Source organism: Rattus rattus, chromosome 2 (assembly GCF_011064425.1).
Source record: "Rattus rattus isolate New Zealand chromosome 2, Rrattus_CSIRO_v1, whole genome shotgun sequence".
Taxonomy (NCBI): domain Eukaryota; kingdom Metazoa; phylum Chordata; class Mammalia; order Rodentia; family Muridae; genus Rattus; species Rattus rattus.
Genome location: NC_046155.1, coordinates 127,463,042 through 127,470,008, shown reverse-complemented (window position 1 = coordinate 127,470,008; position 6,967 = coordinate 127,463,042). Strand labels below are relative to the sequence as shown.

At 41.3% G+C, this 6,967-nt stretch overlaps 1 pseudogene; it reads right to left on the bottom strand.

Annotated features, from left to right (window-relative positions):
• Positions 1–5,850: 5,850 nt before the first annotated feature.
• On the bottom strand, positions 5,851–6,265 carry LOC116894285 (annotated as a pseudogene).
• Positions 6,266–6,967: the final 702 nt, after the last annotated feature.

Genomic DNA, 6,967 nt, shown 5'->3' with positions numbered 1-6,967 from the left:
CTTTCATTCTAGGTTTCCTCATAGGCCTTAGACCAGCATTAGCCCCTCTAACAAAACCTTTTGTGTGATTTGTCATAGTGTGATTTAGTTGATTTCTATAACAAAAAAAGATGATATTCTAGAATATCATAAATATTGAATATGTACATGTTTACATCTGAATTCTTTTATTCTTTTAAATTTTGCCACGCTGATTTACCTATCAGTACTTCATTCCCTTCTCTTTTTTGCTTTTTGTTTTGTTTACTTTGGAGTTGACTGACTGGGCTAGATCACCCATTCTGCTGTGGTTGGAGAGGTCATTACTTCTTGCTTGGGGTTACTACGGGTAATGCAGCTTTGAATGTCCCTGGCCAGTTCTTTCATGTGATGTAGCTCTTAGGCAGGACAGAGAAAGCAGCAGCCATAAAAGGAAAGGAAAAAGAAAGCTGTGGCTCCTTACACAGTGTGCTTTGTGAACAATGTAGCAAGCAGAATGACAGGAACGGAAGAGAGTGTCTGCAGGTGCCACATACATTTAGTTAAACTATTGAACTCATGTTTTTATTTCTCTTAAGAAAAATACCTAAGTTACTGCATAAATATATACATACATATATATATATACACACATATAATAAAAAATAATCAAGAAGCATTACAAAGTGTGATTTGTCCACTTTAGTTTCCCACCAGTAGTTCATTAGAGGTCCAGGAAGTCATACCCCTGCCAGCACTTGGCATTGCCAGTCATTTTAGTTGGGGCCTCTTCATACTGGTGTAGTGGCATCTCAGAGGCCTTTTGATTACCTTGCTTTATGGCTACTGATGTTAAACGATTGTTTATGCTTTAAATGGACATTTTCGTAAAGTGACTATTGAAGTAGCTCATCCATTTTACAGTAATATTTTCATGCTTACATTTTGCAGGTACAAATGTAAAATATTGATAAATAACACTGGGAATAACAGATATGCTGGAGGAATCTTTCAGATTTTAAAGCACGGAGGTGTTGGGGAAACATCATTAAGCATTTGGGTCTTGTCAAACTCAAGATTTTAACTTACCAAACTGTGGGAGGTCTTCTTATTTTGTGGATCAAGTCCCCCTTCCCCTTCCTCCACTTGGCTCCTTCACCACATCTAACATAGAGTGAAAATCTTAGTTTTAATGAAATTTTGACCTTCTCCTTCTTTTCTTCCTTTGTGTGTGTATGTGTGTTCTCTGAATCTGTCTATTCCAAGGTTGCATTGGTTTCTCAAAAATGTATAGTTTGGGGTTATATGTTTAGGCCTCTGGTCCATGTCAGGTGTGTTTTTGAATATGCTATGAAGTAGAGGCAAACCTCTTTCCTGCTCTCTGTGTCTGTCCAGTCATTCCCGAAACATCTGTTTAAAAGAACTCCCTTCCCTCAATAAAGTTTGTTGGCATAACACCTTTGTTAAGGATCAATTGGCCATGAAGTCTGGGCATATTTCTGAGCTTTCTACTCTGATCCAGGGATCTGCTGTCCCTCGGCCAAAACTACACCATCTTGATTTCTCTACCTCCATAATACTTCTTGAAGCAAAGTAGTGTAAATCCTTCCATATTGTACTTGTCTCTCAAAAGTGTTTTGGCTATGACAGGTCCTTCCACTTACATATAAATTTTAGAATCAGCTTGTAAATTTCCACAAAATGCTTCGTTGGGATATATATACCCTATAAATCAAGTTAGAAGGAAATGGTATTGAATTCTTCCTTTTTTCGTAGTACTATACTAAAAAATAAATAAATACAGCAGCTGGATTTTAAAACTTGAAGTAGGAAGTCGACGTGTGTGAAAAGTCTCCTTGCAGTGAGTGGAAATTTTGTTACTTGTTCAAAAAGGCACTTCCTAAATGCTTCCTAATGGATTAAAGGGAACCAGTTGGAACACATTGCCAAGAGACTTTAAATGTCATGGGACGCTGTCTGGGGCTGTATTTTTAACCCACCCTTTTCCTTTAGCAAGTTTTTATTGAGTGTCTGCTGTGGGTCTGTGATAAAAATCTCCTGCCTTCACAAAATGCAGATTTTTAATGAAGTCTTTCCAACACCTTCATACGTTAAACTCTGGAAGACGCCCGGCATATCTCTGTTATTCCAAGTGCTCTTTGTCGATTATTTTTACATCTTACCTTTTACATGCAAAATGTAAGCATCAGCAGATAATATAAGACATGCGAGGATGTGGGTTACAGAAGTCCCCAAACTCCATTTTTAGAACAGAAATATTTTAACCCTGTAGGACCAAAAGGAGTAGGATTTACTTTCAATAGCCATGGGTACTAGTCCTTGGACTGTTTTCAGATATGGAAGGAGTACGTGCTGTAGAAATTTGTGTCTAAACACTGATTGGCTGTGTGTATGGTTGCTCTTACCCACACTTCTGTTACTGTTGTTTTCAGTATCGTTGGTGCTTGAACTTAGTACCACCTGCATGCCAGGACACCACGAGTTAAGACCCTCAACACTCTCCCTCTCCCTCTCCTCTCCTCCCTCTCCCTCTCCCTCTCCTCCCTCTCCTCTCCCTCTCCCTCTCCTCTCCCTCTCCTCTCCCTCCCCTCTCCTCCCCTCTCCCTCCTCCCTCCTCCCCCTCTCCTCCCCCCTCCTCAATTTTTTTTTTATTTTGGGAGGAGACAGCTCACAAGGTTTCCCAGACTAAGCTTGAGCTCACTCTGCACCCCAGAAGGTAATTGGATTTGCAATCCTCCTGCCTGAGTGAATGAGTAGCTGGGATAACAGGCCTGTGCTACTGGATCTGGTTTAATTGTTACTTCTGCTGCAGAATCCCTGTTCAGAGAACTACTTTTCTTATTTTCTGTGGGCTAGAGGAAGATGAAAAAGGAAGGTAGGGATTAAATTAAAAGGAAAAGTTGGCAGAGTGGGAGTGATGGGGAAAAATGGGGCTTCCTGGACTACATTCGTCTTCAGCCCATTCAGGTAGATTCATTAGTCTTTCTTTTGTAAAAATTGATTTGTCTCCTTATTGCCAGGTTTGATTACTATATACATAATTTGAAAATACCTTCTCTGATCTTATGAGCTGTCTTCTCTTTCTGGGTGCTGTCCTTTGTTTGTTTTGTTTTGTTTTCAATGAGTACTTTGACACTCCCAGATCTGAAGTAACTCTTTGGTCATTAGATCCCCATTGCTCAGGACATCTGATTTTTAGTCTTGGAGGAGAGAGAGACACATTATCTTTATCCACACCACATGTTCCCTTGTGCTTTTTAGATTCAAGCTAAGTAATGGGCAGAGGGAAGGAAAGACAAGAAAGGCAATCTTAAAGGAAAATACAACTGCCATGTGACTGGTCACACATCCGATCCGATGAAAGATACAAAGATGTATATGTGTAAATTTCCCATAAGGGATCTACTAATATATATATTAGTGTTTTATATATATATATATGTATATTACACACAAGTATGCAACATGTATGTACATACACATGCATGTATATATATATATATGCCCATGCACATATGCAGCTACCAGATCATGTCTTTAGCACATAAAATTCATATATATTTTTTAAATGAAAAATATTCTGTTTGTAATAAATTGGCTTTTAGCCCACTAATCTTAATGAGGCTGTAAGCTGAGGCTGATTGATTTAGTAATCGAATATACTTGGGATCCAATTTTAATAATTAATTGCTCATTACAAAAGATTGCTTTGGGGTCATCTCGCCCCACTCTGATCATCACCTCATTACTGCTGGGCTCTGCACATCAATTCCTTCTTCATCCCACATGCAGATACTAATGAAGAACTCAGAACCTCTTTTATTTTCTTTGGGGAGAAATGGTTACTTTGGCAGGAAATGGGCATGAGCAAATGGAAGGGAAGTCCGGAGCAAAGTAGGCCCTTTTTTGTGTGGGATAAAAGACCAGAAGATGATTCATGAAATGTTTCAGACAGTAACTTCGAGGGCAAGGCAGTCTTCCAACAGCTAACAAGGAGCAAGGTTGCAACCTTTACCTCGATCCAAGATGCAAATGTTAGAGAAGACGATGGAGCAGATGTGGAGACCAGAGCATCTTGAGAGACTGAAGTGAATTTAAAGTAATGCTTTGGGTACAGATAGTGTTTTCTTCCAAGACACTGTCCTTCGAGTTCATTCTGGTATAATGAAAGAGACGTTTCATCCAGTACATAAAACATTCCGAGCAACTGGGATTGCAAGTGAACAGCAGGCCAAGCCAAACACGGTTTGCTGAGGCAATGTCTGTCTATCTCTAGCTCCCACCCATGATCCCCTGGGAAGTCAAGACAGAAGATGAAAACTCAGCCAAGATACTTGGCACTACAAAATTAGCAATGAAGACTCTTAGGAAACACCTTGCCATCATGTGGTCCAACCTTACAATTTTACATATTTGTTGAATATATGTAGAGATGACTTCTTTTTTTTATTTTCCTTAGATACTTTATGTATTTACATTTCAAATGTTATCCCCGCTTCCCCCTCTCCCATACCCCTTCTTTCTCCCCCTGCTTCTATGAGGATGCTCCCCCTCCCATCCACCCACTCCAACCTCAACACCCTGGCATTACCCTACACTGGGGAAACGAGCCTTCACAGGACCAAAGGCTTTTCCTCCTATCGATGCTGGACAATGCCATCCTCTGCTACATGTGTGGCTGGAATCATGGTCCCTCCATGTGTACTGATTGATTGGTGGTTTAGTCCCTGGGAGCTCTGATGGGATCTGGTTGGTTGATATTGTTGTTCTTCCTATGTGGTTGCAAACCCCTTCAGCTCCTTCAGTCTTTTCTCTAACTCCTCCATTGGGGTCCCCTTGTTCAGTCCAATGGTTCGCTGCAACCATCCTCATTTGTATCAGTAAGGCTCGGCAGAGCCTTCTAAAAGAAAAAACCCTTTATTGAATTTATCTATTTAAAGTACACACAGTTCAATACTTTTTGTTGTATGCACAACCGCAATGAGTTTTAGAATATGTTAATTGGCCCCAAAGCACACCATATTTGTTGGCAATTATTCCAACCTCAGCCACTATGCCTCTGCTTTCTATTCCTACAGATCTGCCTATTCTGGGTATTTCATATAAATAGAATGGTTTGTGTTTTTAATATCTGGAGTCTTTCATATGACCTGTGACCAAGGTTCATGTCCGAGGAAGCACGAGTCACCAGTTCCTCTCTGGGGATGAGAAACAGTCCCCTGGGTGTGTACACTGCATTGTGTGCTCCCGTTCACTAGCTGATGCACAGTTAAGGTGTTTCCTCTCTTGCTCTTGTGAATAAGGCTGGGATGAACAGTATGTACAAGCGTCGGGATAAACACGCACTTCAGTTTCTCTTCTGAAAATCCCAAGAAGAGGAACTGACAGAGGAGATGATGAGTCTATGTTTAAGGACCAAACTAAGGCTCAAAAGAGCTGCATCCATTCACATCCTCACTAGAAATACATGACAGTCTGGATTTCCCCACAGGTTTAAATTTAGCTTTAGCAGGCTTCATCTACCCAGATTGGTGGACATCGATAGCGTAGTATCTCAATGTAGTTTTGAAACTACTTCCCTGGTGATGGGGCACTGAGCACCTCTCATTGAGCACCTCTCATACGATTATTGGCATTTTGCTTCCCCTCCTGTAGAAATATTCATGTCTTTTTACTCATTTTAACTGGATTATTTCTTTTTTTTTTTTTTTTTTTTTTTTTTTTTTTTTTTTTTTTTTTTTTTTTTTTTTTTTGTCTCAAACCATTTATTTCTCCCAACCGGAAGGTGGCCATCATTACAGGTGGATAAACACAGAACGCTGCGTGCAGCAAGGCTCAAGAACAGTGGTGCAGGTTAAGTGAGGCCAGGGCTCAAGCGAAGGTGGAACTGTTCCAGCCCACGTTGGCTGCGTTCATGTCGTAACAGTTGATGTAGACCCGGTCCGGGCTGATGTGCAGGCAATCGGACAGCAGGCTGCACAGCAGCTTGCTGTAGTTGCGGTTCTGGGCGCTACCGATCTTGCTGATGCTGTGCAGGATGCAGAGGGCGCAGGGGTCATTCATGCTGCTTAAAGTCATGAGCTGGTCCAGGACCACGTGCACTGCGATGTACTGTGCCGGCTTGCCGGTGGCCTGTGCCAGCTGCTGGGTGAGCTCGGAGAGAAACCTCTGGCACGGAGGCGCGGGAAACATTGGTGTTCACGATGAACATAGGCATGGTGGCGGAGAGACTGCGAGCGACGGCCGGAGGACGGTGCAAAGTGCGGTGTGACCTAAGTCAGGGACCTGAGCTTCCTTTTGATTTTAAATGTAAGGGTTTGCTTTATATCCTAGAGAGTAGGCTCCTATCAGATAACTGGCCCCAAACATTTCTCCCTGTCTATGAACTTCAGTGTGCCCTTCTAGGCAGTGTCGTATGGTGCATGAAAGCTTTACAGTTTGATGAAGTAAAACTTATCTATTCTGTTTAACCTGTGCTTCAGGGGATCATAGCTAATAAGTCATGACCTAAGTCTCACATGATGTCAAAAGGATAGAAATAAAGCCAGTCCATTCATAAGTAAGCATCTGAACTGATCAGAGTACTTTTTGTACCATAGGGTGATATGTCTCCGCTAAGAAAAAACACAAGCTTGGGCCTGGAAAGAAGGTACTAAGACTGCTTGCTGTTTTCCAGAGGACCTAAGTTCAGTTCCCAGCACACAGGGCAGGCAGCTCACAGCTGCCTTTAACACCAGCTTCGGGGATCTAATGCTCTCTTCTAGCCTCTAAGAGCATTGCACTCACATGTGCATAACCCCACACAAACACATACACATAAATGACAATTACAATTAATCTTTATGAAGAAAATCAAATTTACTACAAAAGATCTCTAGAAGGCATTATTGACTGAGATCAGTAAAATCAGCTTTTTCATCAAATTAAGATTATTTTCTGATGAAGGTGACAGTAAATGACATCCATATTTGCCTTCTCTCTCCTAGCA